Genomic DNA, 21,502 nt, shown 5'->3' on the forward strand with positions numbered 1-21,502 from the left:
GCTTTGTAAGGGGTGGTTACCCAAGGCGGACATCACCCGATGGAATGCAGGCAAAGAAAAATAGCATACCTCCCATATACATACCAATCTAAGTTTCTGTGAAATATCATAACATTAAGTAGCAATTACAGATGAGATTATCTAGGTTAGTATCCTTGTCTGTTTGGCTTCTAGACCTTAACGACACATCTACTTCAAGTTATGCAAAAGGACCTGGAAACACAATCAGGAGTTTATGGAAAGACCACTGGACATACAGCAGAATCACCAGTATAATTAACAAGCTGCTTAAAAGGCTACCCTTGGCTATTGGGAAACAGATGAAATCCTTTGAGCCTTTTCTCAAAATGGGCAAAGCAGAAAAAAAAAAAAAAAAAAGAGAAGCATCGTCACATTTTCACTAGCAAAGTGCAGTCAGTGGGAGTCTAAAAACAAAACAATCCTGAAGTTTGTGCTCACAGTTCTTTCTATTATTGAATTTCAATAGGCCCTGGAATCCCCAGTAACAATCTGAGAGGAGGAAATCCTCATGGATAAACTAACTTATCAAGAAATTAATGAGTCTAGTACAGCGCTAAACTCTAAATAACTGGAAGAAATGTGTCTTCAGATTCGTGGCATGTTAGAGACACAAGAGAGACCTAAGAATCCATTGTGGTTGACAGAATGATGATATCCTCCAAAGCTGACCTCCAAAAGCTGGAAAAGACAAGAAACAGATTCTCCCAAGAGCCTCCTGGAGGAATGCTGCGTACAGATCCATTTTCAACTTCTGACCTCCAGAACTCAAGGGAATACATTTGTGTTGCTTTAAGCCACTAAGTTTATAGTAACTTGTTATAGCAGCAAATAAGAAACTAAAACACTCTTCTTTACTCCCCGCCCCCACTCATTTTGTAGATGAGAACAGAAGCTCAAGGTAAGTAGCTTTTCCAAGACAAGAGAGCCAGCAAGTGGCCATACCCACAGGTGACCTGGCCCTCAGATTCACAGCCTGGTGCCTTCCCACTCTACTTGCTTAACTTTACTGTCCCTTCCTCCAAGAGCTAGTCATCTGACTAGGGGAGAAAGACTAAGTGATAAAATCTTTAGGGGAAAATGTTGCCAGTTCTAAATTCTGCGGTAGTAGAGTTGCAACATGAATGTAGTGTGGGCAGCAAGAGTTGCTGGAATGTTCGGGGAAGCCCTGTGCCTGTGCCGCTGAGCTGTGAGCTAAGCTTCAAGGAAGAGTCAGATTGGTCAAGGAAAAAAGGAGAGAGCAGGCTGGTGTTCAAAGCCTGGGGAGGCAGAGCTAAAGGCTCTAGGGGGAAGAGGAACAAGACCAGTCTGATGAGTCTGAAGGGTCACGGTCTACACCAAGAAGGAAAGAAACACACTCAAAAACTGGAAAGGTGTTTGGACACGAAGACAATACCACAGGTTCCTTGGGCAGAAGAGTGGCACACTGACAATGGTTTCTTCTGGAAGTGGTGTGCCCGGCCTCGAGGGGCATCAGGAATGGAGGAGTGAAGGGTGCAGCCCAGAGACAAGAGAATCTTGGCAATTCAATGGAGCGACAGGTGGGGGTTTCACGAGCCCATAAGGCCGGTGAGCACAGGGTGCTACAAGGGGGTGGCCAGTAGCTATCTCTCTAGTGGGTGAGGAATGACCCATCCCCTGGGAATTGCAACACATGAAACAGACAGCCCCAGGACATCCAATTTTTGCATGAGTCCTCGGGCTGGAAGATCTTGCCCGAAAGGCATATGAAGATTCCCCGAAGAGCCCAGCCCACTCTGACATGTTTGGTGGTTATTAAAAGATGAGTGGCCTGAAGTGAAGACCTCTGATGGGAGAGAGAGGAGGGGTGAGGGTGTTAAATCCAACTGTGCCAACAGCCTGTCACTTCCACCGCCACAAAAGGGCTCCCAGCCTGGCTCGAGCCAGCTTCCTGAAATCCCAGGCCATTTCATGGCCATGGCAACTGCACCACTGACCCTTTTCCACAGTATTCCAGGATATTTTTAACCTGGCCACAGGACTTGGAGGTTTCCAGATGGAGAGCTGCTTTCTGTTACTTACACACGAATGAGGTTTGGCCAATGATGAAGAACTACACTGGTGGGGGGGAGTGGGGGGGGAGGGGAAGAGGTATCATGCACGTCTAAGACCTTGTATCTGATTCCACCGATAGGAAATGTCCAGAATAGGCAAATCCATAGAAATGGAAAGCAGGTTTGTGGTTGCTAGGGCTGAGGGAGGGAGAAATGGGGAGTGACTGCTTAATGGGTCCAGGGTTTCCTTTTGGGATCATGAAAATGTTCTGGAATCAGAGGATGGTGATGGACGCACAACACTGTGAATGGACTAAATGCCTCTCAACTATATACTTTAAAATGGTTTAAATGGTGAATTTTACAGAAATTTTTCCAACAATAAAAAAGTTAAAAAAAATTTTTTAATGTTTATTTTTAAGACAGAAAGAGACAGCATAAGTGGGGGAGGGGCAGGGACAGAGAGAGAGAGACACAGAATCTGAAACAGGCTCCAGGCTCTGAGCTGTCAGCACAGAACCCGACACAGGACTCAAACCCATGAACCATGAGATCATGACCGGAGCCCAAGTTAGATGCTTAACCGACTGAGCCACCGAGGTGCCCCAACAATAAAAAAGTCTTAAAAAAATGTCTCAAGAGTTTACTCAGAAATGGCTGTACTCAGCTAACATGGGGATCCATAGTGGAGGACAATGTGGTTTCTACTCTTCCAGAGCCTAAGCCAATTACAGCAGCCCTTCTGGAAACCATGTCCTGCAGAATACTAGCCCTGAGAGATTAAAAACAGGTTCTTGTACAAGTAACTGACACTGAGAAACACCCCATGGGGAGTCAGGATATACTTTTGGCAACTAAAGCTCTGCGGAGGCCTAAGGTTTGAAAAACAAAAGGTGTCTTTTTTTTTTTTTTAAGTTTATTTTTTATTTTGAGAGAAAGAGACAGAAGACAGCCTGGAAGAGAGAGAGAACCCCAAGCGGGCTCTGTCGAACTCACCAACTGTGAGATCGTGACCTGAGCTGAAATCAAGAGTTGGGACCCTTAACCGACCGAGGCACCCAGGAGCCCCTGAAAAACAAAAGGTTTTTAACCTTTGCAAAAACCAGCACTTCCTACCCTTTGATTATAAGCCAATGTTGTGTGTATACTCCTATCACACTGTTTCACAGGACACATTCTGAGAAATGCTAAGTTAGGAAGAACACATACATGCATCAGAGAAGAAACCTAAAGCCCACGTGATTCAAGGCAAATCTCCATGTCCTCAAATGCTGAACACCCACGACGCAAAGAGTAGAGGGTGTGGTGGAAAGAATGGAGGGACAGTCATGGGCAGCTAGGGAGAAGAGGAGGAGAGGAAGAGGAGGAGGATGGGGAATGGGAACGGCAGAAGTAGGAGATGCCCAAACCTACCCCCCCGCCCCGCCCCTGCAGCCATGGTGCGAAGGGAGCAGCTATGACCAGACCGCTATGCTGTGGCGAAGGAGAGGCATGTCAAGAGTGCCCTCAGGCATGCAGAAATCTGAACGATGTAAGCCTCAAACACACCCGCTGGTCCGGGTCCCCTGGAGGCTGTCAGGCCCTGCGCCCCGGGCCACGCGTCACGCCAGGCGCTCTCTCCCTCCTCTGCAGTCACACCCTCCATCCTCCTCTAAGATGCCCCAATCAAATCTTCCACTGACACTGCGGGAACTGTTAGCTCCAAATGGCAGCCTTGTCAAGGTGTTGACTTCTGAACACGGATCAAAGGCTCCAAAACCAAAAGGAATTTTTCTAAAGCGCCGGTGGGCACAATCCCTTGGCACGGGTTGTTTATTTCTCTGTGGAGGGAAAGAGGGCTCCAAAATCACATCTCAGAAGATTGAAAACCGACCTCACCAACTCTGCCACCTTCCCAGCTCCACCCTCGGCGTCTTCTCTCCTGAGTTCCTTATTCCAGTTTACACTTCTAGGTGCCCAAGTACTGAGCCTCTGAATTCAACCTCAGCCGTGTCTCCTGTGTAACTGGCCTCTTTACCCCATCTGCTAAATATTGTATGACTCAGGTCTCTGTCAGTTCATCCCTGATGACAATATCAGCTTCTGGAAATGCCTGTCACCCCAGATCTCCAACCATTTACATCCTACGGCTCTTTTTCTAAGGGTTCCAAGTTATGAGCTCAGCAGAAAGTTTTATAGGGAAGCACAAGTCGCTGTAACATGAAAACATTCATCTGTGAACTGACCTGTCTCAAAGGGTAGAATATTCTAGGCAAAGGCATAAAATGCAAACAAATACACCAAGTCTGGGGAAAGCAAAGGAGAGGGTTTTCTCATAATTATTTATATTTACTATGCTGCTATGTTTATGCATTTTATCTTATTTAATCCTTAACGGCAACGGCTTGCTAATTGTTAGAACATCAGATGATACAGTGACTAGGCATGGTAAGTAAGTTGCAAACCAGAAGTGCAAATCAGCAGCTGATGCAGAATATAATGGAGCCCATAAAAGCCTTATTAGTCAATAACAGGATTCCACTCAAAGCCAATGGCAAACAACCTAGTGAAAGATTAAAGGAGAAATACATGAGAGAGCTTCTGCAGAGAATGATCAAAGAATTATGACAGAACTTTGCAAAAAGTAAGAGTTCTCTAATATTTTTGGAATTACTTTTGATAATCCTGTTGCTGAAGTCAAACATAAGAGAAAGATGCCACATCCACACTCTCATACAATTTTGCTGAAAATATCCCAACACTGCCCATATGGGATTCACTCTGTTTACGCCCAGAAATCAATACGTAGCAGCAATTATAATTTAAGTTAAAAAACAAACTATTATTTTCTGTTTTATTTTTCAAGATAAAGCCCCAGTTAAAGAATTTCTTGCCACTACTTACTAAGAAATATTAGGCCCTGATTTAAAAAGATCCCCAAGTCCTATATTAGATTAGTCATCTGCATTGAACGAGGGCCTCCTACGTATGAAATGCACACGGTCTCCTGAAGATTCAGACAGACGCCACTACCACTCCAGACAACCATCACATAAAATCCAGGCTTGTTAACTCATACATGCTGACACCAGTGAGTGATATACAGGCAGTGACTACATACAAAACCTGTGTCCCCTTCTGACCGCTAATCATTCGAAAGTAATCTTAGGATACTTCAATGAATGATGTTTGAGCATGTCAGTTTTGAACCTAATGTGGAACATGAGCATTTAAAAATTACAGGCATTTCTGAGTTTATTTTCTGAAAATGTTTGGATGTGTGGGGTTTACCTGATCATTTTTGCCTTAATATTTTTAAGAAGGTTGAAAATGCCTGATTTGTGTGTAAGAACTCAGGGACATCAGAAAGACTTGCTAATAAAAACATAAAGAAAAAATCAAATGGACTGGGAAACCCAGAGTGGAACGTGACCAAGACCCCACTAGGCAGAGAATGCCACAGAAAGGGAAGAAAGGCCTGGACCTAGAGAGAAGACAAGCAAAGTTCCTGGGATGGATCCACAGAAGAGCAGTGCAAATAACTAACCAGCTACGATTAAAGTATAAAACTAAAAGAAATCGTGTCCTGTATGGTAACTTTGGCCTCGTGCTATCAGAACAACAATTTGGGGATGCTCGACGTCCTTGCTTAAGTCAGTTGAAGGAAAATGCCCAGTTAATCCTTTATGTGAGGTTCCACGTTATTATGAACACGGCATTATTATGGTTTTTGCTCTTACTCCTGATTTTGTTTCAAGGGGTGTTTGGGGATGAAAAGAATGAGAGCTTTGGAATCAGGCAACCTTGTGTTTAAACCTCATTCCTGCCTCTGAAGAGGCACATCAACTTGGGCAGATGACTCAGTTTCTATAAACCTCAATTTTCTCATCTGTAAAATGGGGACAGTATTGTCTGCCCTAACAGGGTGCTGTAAGGATTAAAGGAGGTAAAGCCTAGAACCTCAGTAACATAGTAGATGCTCTATCAGTGGAAAAGCCCTCTCTGTCTTCACTTCCTCTAGACTGGTCTTGTTTGCTTGTGCTTTATGCCTTTGCCTAGAATACTCTGTCCTTCAAGACGAGCTTCAATGCCACCCCTTCCATGGAGCTTTCTTGAATGCACCAATACAGATAGTTGCTTCTACCTCCATGTCCCCAAATGCTTTGTTTGGTGCTTACCACAGTTCTTTCAGCCTCCGCTCTAAGACAGGCACCTGTTTCCAGAAGGAGCATCTTCCTAGGGTCGTCCCCTTTCACCCCACCCAGAGCATTGTGCTCAACAGGTACTCAATAAACGACTGCTGTCAGAATAGCATTTGGCTGGAGGCAGGCCTGATGCCATGCCTCATGCTTTGTTTTTGATGCTTGGGTCTCTGCTCAGCTAAGTGAGGGACCAGGGCAAACAGGTCAGAGTTTCATCAAATGCTGCATGAACTTCAAACAACCTGGCTCTTACAGTCACTGATTTCCAAGTCACCAAAGACATCCTTGGGACAAAAAAGATTCACGGGCAATGGCATGGGAGCAAAGGCTGCTCCTTCTTGGTTCTGCCATGGGACCACAGCAGCCAGGCATGCAGAGGTGGCCAAGGCTGTCTGTACACAGAGAACACAACACGGCGGCCCTTCACTCAGGCAGGTGCATGACAGCGCTTTATAAGGGCAGTGGAGGGGAAAGAAGAAGAGAGGATGTGCCCCCCCAAAAAGGCAAACTTTACACTTTCCCAACTGCATCTGATTTCATAAGTCCTGTCAGCTCCAACAAAACAGGAGAATACACCAAAGAGCAGCCAGGCATGGGATCCAGGACTCAGGGAATCCAACAAAGAGGAGAAATAGAGAATGGCATCCCCAGGATGATGGCCATAACCAGTCGGCTGGGCGACCAGTTGAGACCGGACCAGCTGCAGGAGAGCCTCCCCCCACCCAAAGAAAACAAAAACCTGAATTATTACCCAATGGGCCTGACAGTACTAATAAGAGAATTAATTATAAGTGATAATCAGGGGCATCTGGGTGGCTCAGTTGGTTGAGCGTCCGACTTCAGCTCTGGTCATGGTCTCACAGTTCATGAGTTTCAGCCCTGCGCCGGGCTCTGTGCTGACAGTTCAGAGACTGGAGCCTGCTTCAGATTCTGTGTCTCCCTCTCTCTCTGCTCTTCCCCTGCTCGTACTGTGTCTCTCTCAATAAATAAATAAATAAATAAATAAATAAATAAACAAACATTAAAAAAAGAAAAGTGAGGGGCGCCTGGGTGGCGCAGTCGGTTAAGCGTCCGACTTCAGCCAGGTCACGATCTCGCGGTCTGTGAGTTCGAGCCCCGCGTCGGGCTCTGGGCTGATGGCTCGGAGCCTGGAGCCTGTTTCCGATTCTGTGTCTCCCTCTCTCTCTGCCCCTCCCCAGTTCATGCTCTGTCTCTCTCTGTCCCAAAAATAAATAAACGTTGAAAAAAAAATAAAAAAAAAAGCTTTAAAAAAAAAAAAAAAAAAAGAAAAGTGATAATCATATAGCAAACTCAAGTAATGGGGCAGGGTGGGATGATTATTAACCTCAGAGAATACTTTAAAAGTTACACCAGAATTGTAAACCATAAGCAGGGTACGGCCTGCATGGCCCCACTGAAAAGAGTGATAGCCATAATAATATAAACCCTGATATAAACAATAACTGTGATACAACTACCTTGGAAAATATAGATATGTGATGAGGGGAGGGGGGCAGACGGAGGGAAGGGAGGTGGGGGAAAAGAACAAAATCTTCACTTTCCATAATATGAAGTAAAAAAAAAAAAAAGCTTAATGGACTAAAAGTATGAAGTAGCAGTTATAAGCATGTTATTTAGAAATAATTCACAGATATTTAGAAATATTCACAGAGATGAATAGCAGAAGAAACCACTAAATAATTTAAAATAATTGCCCCTGGGAATAGCAATCAGGGATGGCAAAGGGTGAAATAGAACGTTTTTGGTTTTTTTTTTTAATGTTTATCCATTTATTTATTTTGAGAGAAAAAGATCATGAGCGTGAGTGGTGGCCGGGGGGATGGGGGGCAAAGACAGAAAAGAGAGAATCCCAAGCAGGCTCCATGCTGTCGTCAGTGCAGAGCTTGATTTTGTGCTCCCGTGAGATCATGACCTGAGCTAAAATCAAGAGTCGGATGCTTAATCCACTGGGCTGCTCAGGCACCCCTGAACGCTCTTTATTATAAGCCTTGAAGTAACTCATTGCCTTTTTATAAACATATACATGTTTTATTTTGATTAAAAACTTCATGCACTGCTGGACAGAAGTCCCTTCCTCCAGGTGTTCCAACAGATTCTATGGGTCCTACGGGGAAGCATTATGTTCAGCCCAAGAAAGACCCCGGAGGCATCCTACAGAGACAGTGGGCACGTGGAAGGAGACTGTCTAGATCGGCTACTCTGGGAGCCATCCAGAGCCCGGGCTGAGGATGGCTGGGAACACAGCACAGTGATGACTCAGGGAGAGAGGGAGAACCAGCAACCTTCACCACCCCCACAACCAAAAATAACTCCCAGGTGGCACCAGATGTGACGTGGGTTTGGGTGTTACAGAGATGGCAGACACAATCACCAGGGTGATTGTTCTGAGAAGCCCCAATCTTCTCCCAGACACACAAAGATCTTCTAATGATCTCTGGAGGAGACCGTGAATATCCTACTTGCGTTTCCAAACAAGGAGCTGCTTCAGTAAAATGACTACCAACAAACAATGTATATACCGGACCATCACTGGTGCCGGGTACCAAACATCTGGTTTTATGCTGAAATATGAAGATGGACCTTCTTCAAATTTCTCAGCGCCCGACGAGGTTGACTATCACGGTGTCCCTGTTTCGTTAATGGACAAAGAATCTGTGGGAACTTCAAAGCCAAAAGACTGTGCCAGACAAGGTTAAATATCTGGAGGAACAGAACTATGTTCCCTTGAGTACGGGACATCAAGCCAAGCTTTGAACCAAGACCAGCTCTTTAAGAAGCTTTCAGTACAAAATCCTTGAGATATACTGGTGCACTTTCCACACATTTGAAAGGACAAAACTGAAACCGTGGCTGGTGGTGCTCTTATCCAGGGTTACAATATCTCTATGCTCCGCTCAAAGTTTAAAATAACTTCAAAAGCGCCGCCTGCTTCTAAGTGGGTTACTGTTACACAGGAGCCAAGCACTGAACTAATAGCAGGAGAGACATTTCACTCTGTAATATTATCTCATCAAAAAAAAATTCCTGGGGACTTAAAAGGGAAACTTCCTTCCTTTTGTCCCTTTTGCCACTGCCGGCCAGGGTAGGGTGTCACTGTGGTGCAGAGGTTTACCTGAAACAATGGCCCCTGGACCTTCTCTTAAAAGGTGTGGTGGCCAGAATCAAGACGTATAACGTATGTGAAGGAATGGAAAAGGATAGCCCCACACGTTTTTCTCTTGAATCATAGGGATTATTTTTTTCTCTTCCATGAACAAAGAAACAGACAACTCTCTTTGCTTTTTGAACAAACCCAGTTTAAACCTTTGTCTGCATCTAGAATCTAGAAGTACCTGAATATAGCTCCCCCCTCCCCCGACCCTCCACTCCCCCCCACCCCCACCCCTGCCATTTGGTCATGGCAATGAGGACAGAAACATGCTGCAGACACAGAAGGCTATTTCTGCTGTTTGCTGGAACTTCCAAATGGGAGCTGCCTGAGGATTAAATCAGCACTCCTCAGGGCGCCTGGGTGGCTCAGTCGGGTAAGTGTCTGACTTCGGCTCAGGTCATGATTGCACGGTTCATGGGTTCGAGCCCTGTGCTGGGCTCTGTGCTGACAGCGCAGAGCCTAGAGCCTATTTCGGATTCTGTGACTCCCTCTCTCTCTGCCCCTCCCCTGCTCACACTCTGTCTCTCTCTCAAAATAAATTTAAAAAACATATAAAAAATTTTTTTAAGCTAGCACTGTTTGCTGAGGCCTCTGGCTGTCAGGAACACTAAGCTGGAGTCTCTTGCAGTGGGTGTCATTTTGTAGAGAAAAACCAAGAACAGCCTCTATCCTAGCAGGCTCCACTATAACAAAAGAATAACTGAGAAGTTGCTTGTAGGAAGACGGATTAAGCAACAAGTATCTCAATTCCACATATTCCATGTCCACTTTCTCACTTAAATATCCTGCATCCCCTGGAATTTCACTGTCAGATAATTACGTTGAAACTTAGGTACGGCCTTGTGTACATATCTCATGTCTGATTTTACAAACCTCTACTCAGAACTTCCATTTCCAATTTCAACTAAGTAAGGAGATGTTTCATTAGTTGAATTTTTAAAAAAGTATCCAATAGACCATAGAAAAGCACCTGAAAACGTTAAGCAAAAGATAATTCTACCTCCACTCATTTGGTTTTAATGTTTTTTCATTTTTTTATAAGTAATCTCCACACCCAATGTGGGGCTCAACCTCATGACCCCCGAGATCAAGAGCCACACGTTCTACCGACTGAGCCAGCCAGGTGCCCCTCTATAACCATTCTTAAAGTGACTGGAGGTGACTCATATGGCCATCAGATGACAAGTATTAATCTCTACACAGAAATTCACTGACATAGTTTTACTTCAAATTGCAAGGCAATGTAATAAAGGACACTTGATTTTTTTAATATTTTATTTTTTAAGGTTTTATTTTTTAATGTTTACTTATTTTTGAGAGAGAGAGAGAGAGAGAGAGAGAGAGAGGGAGGGGCAGTGAGCGAGGGAGACAAGAGGATCTGAAGCAGGCTCTGTGCTGACAGGAGACAGCCCTATGCAGGGCTTGAATCCCGAACCGCGAGATCATGTGACCTGTGCCGAAGTCAGAGGCTTAACTGACTGAGCCACCAAGGCGCCCCTTAAAGATTTTATTTTTAAGTAATCTCTGCACCCAACATGGGGCTCAAACTCACAATCCTGAGATCAAGTCGCTTGATCTACCGACTGAGCCAGCCAGGCACCCTTTGATCGTTCTTATTATAAAAAGGTAAGGATTAGGTGCTTACAGACACCAGAGTTAACAAACCAAGAGGAAAGATGTTGGAGAGGAAAGGGTAAAAGTGGTATTCTCATTCTTCAGATTTAAAAAGAACACCATAGGGGCACCTGGCTAACTCAGTAGAGCATGCAACTCTTGACTATGAGTTCAATACCCACATTGGGCATGGAGCCTGCTTAAAAAATAAAAATAAATAGAATAAAATACTACAAAACAACAAATCATTAAGACTATATGATGCCAGTCTGAAACTAGAAGAATAAAACAAGTGGAAAAGAAATTCCAAAAACACATTTAAGTTTTTCATGAGATCTTAACATAACATAACACAAACTGTAAGTAACATCAGGATATATAAAGGAATCATTTAATAAATTCTGTGGGCAGGTAGGTAGCAATGTAGAGAAAGGTTCAGTCTGGCTATCATAAATTATTCTGAGAAATGATGAGGCTGCAGGAGTTAGGACAATTCCTTTAGGACAATTAACAAGGTAGATGGGCAACCAAGTGGACAGAAAGAACAATGTATTTTTAAAACTTCCCCATATGATCAGCAGCAGAATAAAGATAAAACAGAAAGGAATGAAATGACAGAGAGTTAAGGGATAAATGTAATCTATAGTAAAGAATAGAAAAACCATCAATCTCACTGCTGATTAACACACAGCAGGATCAAAGTAAATCATTGCTAAACCCCACTGAGGGAGGCTGTACGGAAAGATGATTATGAGCACATCTGGCCACACTGTTTCTCGGCTCAATCTGGGAAGCATTGGTCTAGCAAATGCAACAAAGCTCAAGCTCCTTAGGTCCTTCTTTCCCCCAGAACTCCCTTTTTACAAAAGATCCTGAGGACATAATCTAAAGCAAAGAAATTTTATATAATAAAATCTTAAAATGGTCCTCCTCCAAACTGTGAAAACTTAGAAAAAACAAAGTGCCATTACTGACCATACTATATAATCAAGCTAAACGTGCATAACTTATGGGCTATTATGTCATCACAAGAAGATAATGATGAACAGAACACAGTATAAAAAGTACCATGTTAAATCTGAGAAAGGTTTATGTGCAAAATGATGCCTATTGAAAAGTACCACCTGCTGATGGGGCAAAAACTGAAAGCAAACAAAGAGTGTAAAAAGTTGGTGGGCAGGGGCGCCTGGGTGGATCAGTCAGTTAAGCGTCCCACTTTGGCTCAGGTCATGATCTTACAGTTTGTGAGTTGAAGCCCCACATCAGGCTCTCTGCTGTCAGCACAGAGACTGCTTTGGAGCCTCTGTCTCTGTCTCTGTCCTTTCCCTGCACACACTCTCCCTCTCAAGAATAAATAAACATTAAAAAAAAAAAGTTGGTGGGAGCATCTGGGTGGGTCAGCTGGTTAAGCCTCTGATTTCGGCTCAGGTCATAAGCTCACGATTCGTGAGCTCGATCCCCGCTTCTGGTGAACACAGTGAGCTCGAGCCCCGCTTCTGGTGAACACAAGCCCCGCTCCAGGTGAGCCCTGCTTCTCTTTCTCTCCCCATCTCCCTCTCTCTGCCCCTCGTGTGATTTCTCTGTCTCTCTTTCTCTCTCTCCCTTGCTCATTTGTGCCCCCTCCCCTAAAAAAAAAAAAGTTGGTGGGGCAGGGATGCATGGGTGGCTCAGTCAATTAAGCAACAAACTCTAGATTTCAGCTCAGGTCATGCATGACCTCACAGCTTCTGAGATCAAATCCCGCATCTGACTCTGCACCAACAGCCCAGAGCCTGCTTGGGATTCTCTCTGGCTCTCTCTCTCTCTCTCTCTCTCTCTCTCTCCCCTCCTACCCCCCACCCCCAATTCGTGTGTGCGCACACACTCAAGGACTCTCTCTCAAAATGAATAAATAGACCTTAGTGGGTCATTGTCATTAGAGAGGAAGGACAGTGGGAGATTTTCCTTGTTTGGATTCCAGTACAGTATTCATTTAAACCAACATTTGCTGGGCACCGACACTGTGTTGGACATTGGGCAGGAAAAGACAGTTAAGATCTAGGCCCTCCCTTGCTGTACTGCTGTTTGATCGGCAGTTTGAAAAAAATTCTAAAACGTACATGCATACACTGGCATAACAGGTGACTGAAATTTGAAGCTCATGGGGGCTTTTTCCTTTAAATCAGCTCTATGGGTAACACAGTTTCAAAGTAACAAATGACTGTTCCAGGTAGTGATGCAGCCTCAAGCAGGCATGTGCTTTCCCACCACAACATGCCTCCAATGGGCTGGTCCAGCAGGACTGAGCACACTCTCAAGAAAGTACTCTGTAGGAGCTGGAAAGCCAGGCACCGTTGAGCGTGTGCTAGCTACCAAGGGAAGCACAGGCTGCCTACAAGTGATCGGCAAGGAAACACAAGAGAAAGGTGTTGCAAACCAGCTTGCAGGGTGGAACCAACAAAACACACTGTTCTGATCAAGGGAAACATAGCAGTTTAGCTCTGGTTATCCTAGTATGTCGGGCTTGCTCAAGAGGAACACCTGATCACAGAAACACTTTACGAGGTTACACCATAATAATCCCTTTCCTTTCTCTCTGACACACAAAGAACGGGCAGACAAAAACACGCCGCCAAACATTACAATAAAGTAAGTGCAAATCAGGCGTTCTTTATAAAATAAAGACGATAACTCCTGACATTTGAGGAATTTCTTACAAGGAACCAATGGATGGAATAAGCCCAGCTTGCTGTACTCTTGAGTTTTTTGAATGCAAAGAAAGGCAGGCCTTTGAGGGGCAGGTTCATTACCTCCCAATCAAGATTCGAAGCTCATTTTTATTCAGAAGTTGTCTTTAATTGGAAAAACATAGAAAGTAAAATGGGAAGAATAATTCAACACTTGCCAAGCAACTGTTCTGAGGAGATTCTTAATCCAGGTTTTTTTTTTTTTTTTAATGTTTATTTGAGAGAGAGAGAGAGAGAGAAAGAAAGTGTGTGAGCGGGGGAGGTGCAGAGAGAGAGGGAGACAGAATCCGAAGCAGGTTCCAAGCTCCAAGGTGTCAGCACAGAGCCCCATGCGGAACTCGAACTCACAAACCATGAGATCATGACCTGAGCCGAAGTCGGATGCTTAACCGACTGAGCCACGCTGGTGCCCCTTAACCCAGTTTCTAAGAGCAGGCACTTTGGTGTCTAGCCCAGAGCAGAGCCTGTCATTCTACGCTGACGTCACCATGGAACTGTGTATCCGACGTGGGCTTTAAGGGGGCCAGGGTGGATCCCCACGCTGCCACTTAACATCTGTGCGGCCTTGGAAGAGCCACAGATCCTCTGAGGCTTGTTCCCCCGTCCAAAGGGCAGTGCTGATCGTGCCCATCATGGATGTATTCCTGAGGATTAGATACCAGGTGGGTCTATGTGCTTGGCAAGTGGAAAGTGAGCCAGAAGTCATGACACCAAAAGCACAAGCAACCAAAGAAATAGATCAACTGGACTTCCAATAATATTAAAACCATTTATACTGCAAAAGACACCATCAAGAATGTGAAAAGACAACTCACAGAATGGAAGAAAATATGTGCAAATCATGTATCTGACAAGGGACTAGAATATAGAAAGAACTCTGACAAATCAATTGATAAAAAGACAAATTATCCAATTAAAAAATGAGCAAAAGCGGTGCCTGGGTGGCTCAGTTAGTTAAGCATGAGACTTCAGCTCAGTCATCATCTCATGGTTGGTGAGTTCAACCCCCGCATAGGGATCCGTGATGACAGTACAGGGCCTGCTTGGGATTCTTGATCTCTCTCTCTCTCTCTGCCCCTCTCCCCACTTGTGTGCATGCTCTCTCTCTCTCTCTCAAATAAACTTTTAAAAAATGGGCAAAGGATCTGAATAGATATTTCTCCAAAAAAAAGATATGCAAACGCTAATTAGCACATGAAAAGCTGCTCAACATCATTAGCCATCAAGGAAATACAAATCAAAACCACAATGAGATACCATTTCATATCCACTAGGATGGCTGTGATTAAAAGTACAGAAAATAACAAGTGCTGCTAGGATGTGGACAAATCAGAACTTTCATCCACTGCTGGTAGGAATGTAAAATGGTAAAGCTGCTTTTAAAACAGTCTCGCAGTTCCTAGACAATTAAACATAGAGGTACCATTTGACCTAGCAACTCCCCTCCTAGCAGTACACCCAAGAGAAATGAAAACGTAAGTCCACACAAAAACTTGCACATGAATGTTTACAGTAACATTATTTATAATAGCCTAAACGTGTAAGTAACCCAAATGTCCATCAGCAGATGAAGTGGTGAACAAAATGTGGTCTCCCCATACGGTGGAATATTATTTGGCCATTATGTTGTGGGTTTTTTTTTTGTTGTTGTTGTTGTTGTTGTTTTTGGAGAGAGAGGCAGAGCATGAGTGGGGGAGGGACAGAGAGAGAGGGAGACAGAATCTGAAGCAGGCTCCAAGCTCTGAGCTGTCGGCACAGAGCCCAACATGGGGCTTGAACTTATGGACTGTAAGATCAAGACCTGAGCCAAAGTCGGATGCTCAACCGACTAAGCCACCCAGGCACCCTTATTATTTGGCCATTAAAAGGAACAGAATACTGATGCATGCTACAACACAGAGGAACCTTGAACACACTATGCTAAGTGAAAGAAACCAGTCACAAAAGTCCACATCTTATATTACTCTATTCATACGGAAGTCCAGAATAGGGAAATCTATAGAGATAGAAAACAGATATCTTAGCAGCTGCTTAAGGCTCGAGGGTAAAGGAATAGGAGGAGAGGGAGGTACAGGGTTTCTTTCTGAGATGGTGGTGATGGTGGACAACTGTGTGCATACAATGAAACCCACTGAAATGTACACTCACCATAGGTGAACTGTATGGTCTATGAATTATATTTCAGTAAAGCTCTTATTAAAGAGTGATGCAAATAAAGGACAAGTTACAAAAGAAAAAAACAATAGTTCAGGAACACTCTAATTACCACTGGTGGCATGGTGTGATGAGAACACAGCCCCGAGGTCCAGTTTCCTCATCCGTAAATCAGGGGTGGTGTCCGCATCACCCGAGCGAGATGGCACAAGCCAATACATTTAATAAATTAGGATTCCAAGGTTGATGGGTAAATCAGGGCCTGCTGGCCAAGAGGGAAAGGGCCCTAGTCAGGGGCCCAATGCCACCATGAACAGAGTGAAAACAGGAGGATCCATCTAAGGGGCATCGGTGGAACTGGAACTACCCCCATTCAACATCCCCAAGGCCATGTAACCAAGCAAGAAACCCATCAAAGGAATGCATGAAGGCAGGACACCAGTGACAAATCCAGAGTGGGCAAGAGCCCCCAGGGAGGGGAAGGCTGCCTTGGGTTCCCTGAGGACTCAGTAGCAAACACGTGTAAGGTACAGATTCACTTCACTCCATCACTGCTGCTCAGTAATTGCCCTGGTAAGTTTCCAACCCACGAAGGGCCACTTGACGAAAATCACCTGATTAAAATATTCCTGCGTAGTCTGTTGATAGCAGGGGAAGGGGGATAGGGAGCGGAGGAAACCACAGGCTCAAGAGTTAAAAGCAATAAATTATATGCTAGGCTTTGCCACCCTGTATGACCTTGGGCAAGTCGCATAAGGGCCCCATTCTCTCTGATCCTGAGAGCAAGAGGAATGCCTGCCACTTGCCTACCCCATGGGGGTTTAGGGAGGATTAATGAGATAATGTCTGAGCGGTGCTTCAGGCTCCTTGGAGACAGCCGCTACAGATCAGGAATTATTAGCACAAGCTAGGACAGTTTCTGGCCCATTCCTCACCTCATTAACTACCTATGCTCTATTATGTCTCCTATAAAAGTTCTTGCTCAAGGAAGAGTGGACCAGGGAGGTCATAACCCAGGTTGGGTCTGCCCTTTGCAGATCTGGTTAAAGCCACTCCACTCCCTAAACCCACACTCAGGCATCTTGAAAGTTTAGCACAGTGCCCAGCATTCGATGCCAGAAACGGGTGATTAAAAGGGCCCTCTGGACTTCTTGCTTTTAATCCAGATCCTTTGCTTTGTGTCACTACCTCCCAACCCCCAACCTTCTAGGGCACCAACAGAGTGACCACCAGCTTAGGCAGGGGAGCAGCACGGACAGGTTCCTGGAATCTTCCACGACTCAGTTCTTAGGTGTCAGACTGATGGACAGGTTTTTGCAGTGTCTAATTTCAAGGCTACCAACTGAAGAAACCAGGTGACTCTTCATTCACAATTAAAAAAAAAAAAAAAGAAAAAACAAACAAACAAGCAAAAAGCTATATTTATAGTATTTCTTTTTTTTTTTTTTTTTTTTAATTTTTTTTTCAACGTTTATTTATTTTTGGGACAGAGAGAGACAGAGCATGAACGGGGGAGGGGCAGAGAGAGAGGGAGACACAGAATCGGAAGCAGGCTCCAGGCTCTGAGCCATCAGCCCAGAGCCTGATGCGGGGCTCGAACTCACGGACCGCGAGATCGTGACCTGGCTGAAGTCGGACGCTTAACCGACTGCGCCACCCAGGCGCCCCTATTTATAGTATTTCTAAGTGAGGGCAAGGCCATGTTGTATGAGTGCATGTAATAGGTACAAAAAAAACTATACTTGATATGAGTCTCCATCTTCAAGGGTCTTTATCCAGTTAGGCAAACTTGACATTTATTCCTAGAAAGCTCACTAAGCCTTGGTATGTGCGAGGAGAGAAGTCAGAAAAGGGGACCTAGGTGCTTCAGGTCAAAGGAGAAGAGGCCGTGGGCCTCTGGGCCAGACGGGAGAGAGGAAGGGAGAGAGGAAGAGCTCGGCGGTGCCTCTCTTGCCGGCAGCCACATGGGGCACACACGCAAAGGCCTGAACAAGTTATTCCTGATAAACAAGAGAGGACGTAGGGGATGCGGGGGATATGAAGTGCACTTCAAGGCCATCTCCCCTCCCCTCCTGTCTCCCCTGGGAGGCTGTCGAGAGACAGTTTCTCATCACCTCCTGGGTTCTGATGAGGGTGAGACTCCTGCCTCATGACCCCTCAGAAGAGAGGTCATCAGCTGCTTCTGTTTCACTGTAGTACTTCTTTGGTGTGGGACAAAGGCCACAGGGAACTGGTACCTTGGGCTACTCCCCTTTCACTGTCTATGTAAGGAATAAATTGCTTGAATCTAAAAGTGGCTCACTGTGCCTTTACCTGATGAATCAGTCAGGCCTTGGCCTTGTCTTATGTGCTTGACAAAGAGGGTGCACCTGACTCTCACTCTGCACCAAAGCTTTAGGGCAAGAGGACAGGGCTGTCCCAGGGCCTGTCAAAAGAGAAGGCAACAGGACCCCGGGAATAAAGCAAAGGCTTGGCCCCATGCAGACCAAGGCCTCCTGAGTGAGCTTCCTAGCACAGATGAAATTCTTTCCACCTCCATCTGTCATCCACACATTAAAGATACGAATACTGACGTTACAAAGGCTGCTGTGACGATTCAAGATAACATATATTAAACTTCCAGAGCAGTGCCCAGCACCAAAGCATCAGTGATAACAATAATGGCCACTAACACCTGTCACGTACCATGTTCCAGGTTAGGCACGATTATACCAGTTGCATAGATGTGAACTCATTTGATGCTAACAACCCTTGAGGCAGGTATTCTTAGTATTCTTGTTTCATAGACAACGAACCCAAATCAGACTCAGTGATCTGCACAAGGTCACACAGAAGTAAGCGGCAGAGCTGGGATCTAAACCCAGGCAGCCTACAGGCCTGGGCGCTCCACCACCCTGCCGCAGTCAACAGCAAATACATTCCCATCACTTTCTTGCTGCTGACAAGAAGGGAACCTGTTTTGTCTAATCCAAATGCTAAGAACCCTTCCCTGTTAGCTTCTTAGTTATTTGGCTGAGCTTGAGCAAAACAAAAACAAAAACAAAACTGAGACTAAAAGAAGGGCTGGCATATATCTAGGGAATGAGGGGCTGCAGAAGTCATGGGGGATCCAGCCTTCAGAGTACAAACACACCACCAGGTTCACAGTTGGGGATGACAAATGAGCTCCGTGACACCCTGCCTCCACAGGGCAAAGGCCCAAATTTAGGAATATGCAAACATCAGTAATCCTTTCAGCCCAAAGCTGGACCACTTGAGACAGATGTGGCCGTGGAAATGAAACGAAAATACCAGATTCAGGGGGCTGGTCGCATTTTACAGGAAAGGAAAGCAAAACAGCTATTTCTTAGGCTAGTTTGCAAATGCCCAAGTATCAGATATATTATTCTTTTATATCCCAATCCCTTGGTTTCTTAAGAAAGCTTGATGACTTTATTACCTAATAAATCCACACATGGCACCCTCATCACGAGCACAGTCCAGTCACCCCATAAATCAGTGATCCTTCTGATCGGTCTCCTCTCTATTTTCAGATATTTCCCCTAAAGTCCTGATTAGCAAAAGCATGGTTCCTACCTCTGCAGAGCTCTCAGGTCCTTGTCTAACTGAAGGGAAAAGATATAAAAAATTAGATGTTTGAAATTCAACGGGGTTCCAAAAGGATAGTATCCCAGGAGGAGGAAAACTATCAATCTACACTGATTTTCTTAACCCAAAGAAACAAGTAATACAGAATAGCAACTTGTATGTGCACCAACATGCTAATGGCATGGAAATAGGTCACTTAGAAAAACAAAAACAGGTGAAGGTGGCCAAAGATTTAGGGAATATGCCAGGTATTTAGAATGTTTGTCAGTATGGGAGGATAACCATACAATCTTTCCATCTCCTTCTTCAGGATGCAGCTGACCCACAGCCAGAAGCTAGCGAACCACTCACCGCCCTGGCAAAAAAGATCGTCCGCCACAACAGGAGCCGCAGCAAGAGATCCTAAGCTTACTCCTTAGCGTGGAGAGCTAGCTCTAGATCCCTCAGACATCTGCTTAGCCAGCTTAGCAACCTGAGAGATGGACAGAGCATGGGTTTTGGGTCACAGCCTGAATCGGGTCTCTGATAGCTGTGGCCTTGAGCATGTTACTTAGTCCCTCTGCACCTCAAGGTTCTTCTATAAAACACGAGAAGAAACACCCCAACTCGTAAACTTCCAATACAGTGTGTAACAAGGGTGGGCACTCAAACTCAGGTCCTTTCACCACTCAGACTAAATCTGGGAAGCCTAAGAGCCAAGCTTTTTTTTTTTTTTTGTAAGTTTATTTATTTATTTTGAGAGAGAGGAAGAGAGAGCAAGCACATGCATATGAACAGGAGAAGGGTAGGGAGAGAGAAGGGGAGAGAGACGGCAGAGAAGACTCTGTCAGTGCAGAGAGCCCTACACAGGGCTCGAACTCATGAACTGTGAGGTCATGACCTGAGCTGAAATCAAGAGTCGGATGCCCAACCGGCTGAGCCACCCAGGCACCCCAAGAGCAAACCTTTTAATGGGGCATAAACAGTAACCTGCTGCCTCAGTATTCAGAATTAAGGATTGTGATGGAAGTAAAAGGAGAGCAGTGGTCAGAAAAAAGACCGCCTTAAAATTGCTATTCCTTGCGGCTCCTGGGTGGCTCAGTCGGTTGAGCATCCGACTTCAGCTCAGGTCATGATCTCACGGTTCGCGAGTTTGAGCCCCAGGTTGGGCTGTGCGCTGACAGCTCAGAGCCTGGAACCTGCTTTGGATTCTGTGTCTCCCTCTCTCTGTCTGCCCCTCTCTCTCTGAAAAATAAACATTAAAAAAATTTTCTATTTTATAGGATTTTTTTTAACGTTTATTTATCATTGAGATACTGAGAGACACAGAGTGTGAGCAGTGGAGGGGGTGACACAGAATCCAAAGCAGGCTCCAGGCTCTGAGCTGTCAGCACAGAGCCCGATGCAGGGCTTGAACTCACAAACTGCAAGATCCTGACCTGAGCCGAAGTCAGTTGCTTAACCAACTGAGCCACCCAGGCGCCCCAACATTAAAACATTTTTTAAAACATTATTCCGGGGCGCCTGGGTGGCGCAGTCGGTTAAGCGTCCGACTTCAGCCAGGTCACGATCTCACGGTCCGTGAGTTCGGGCCCCGCGTCGGGCTCTGGGCTGATGGCTCAGAGCCTGGAGCCTGTTTCCGATTCTGTGTCTCCCTCTCTCTCTGCCCCTCCCCCGTTCATGCTCTGTCTCTCTCTGTCCCAAAAATAAATAAACGTTGAAAAAAAAATTAAAAAAAAAACAAACAAAAAAAACCAAAAAAAAAAAAAACATTATTCCTTCATAGGCTGTCTTCTCTCTTTGGGTTGTTTTGCAGATTTTTGCTTTATCCCTGTTTGGCTATTTTGCAACATGACTGGATGGACTTGTGGATTTATTTTAAATCATCTTGTTATGCAAAGCACTTTCTGTGTGTTTTCAATCTGAAAACTCGTGCTTATATTGCTTCTGGAAAGTTCTCAGGCTGCATCTCTCTGAGTAGTTCTTGTCTGCCACCGCTAGAACACCTATCAGATCAGGGTTAGAAGCTTATGGTCACCCAGCTACTCTGTCAAA

At 45.0% G+C, this 21,502-nt stretch overlaps 1 protein-coding gene across 1 annotated transcript in view; it reads right to left on the minus strand.

Moving 5' to 3' along the window:
• Positions 1-21,502, minus strand: part of ZNRF3 (zinc and ring finger 3) — a 158,222-nt gene that overhangs the window by 61,678 nt on the left and 75,042 nt on the right.

This window comes from Prionailurus bengalensis, chromosome D3, assembly GCF_016509475.1.
Source record: "Prionailurus bengalensis isolate Pbe53 chromosome D3, Fcat_Pben_1.1_paternal_pri, whole genome shotgun sequence".
NCBI lineage: Eukaryota > Metazoa > Chordata > Mammalia > Carnivora > Felidae > Prionailurus > Prionailurus bengalensis.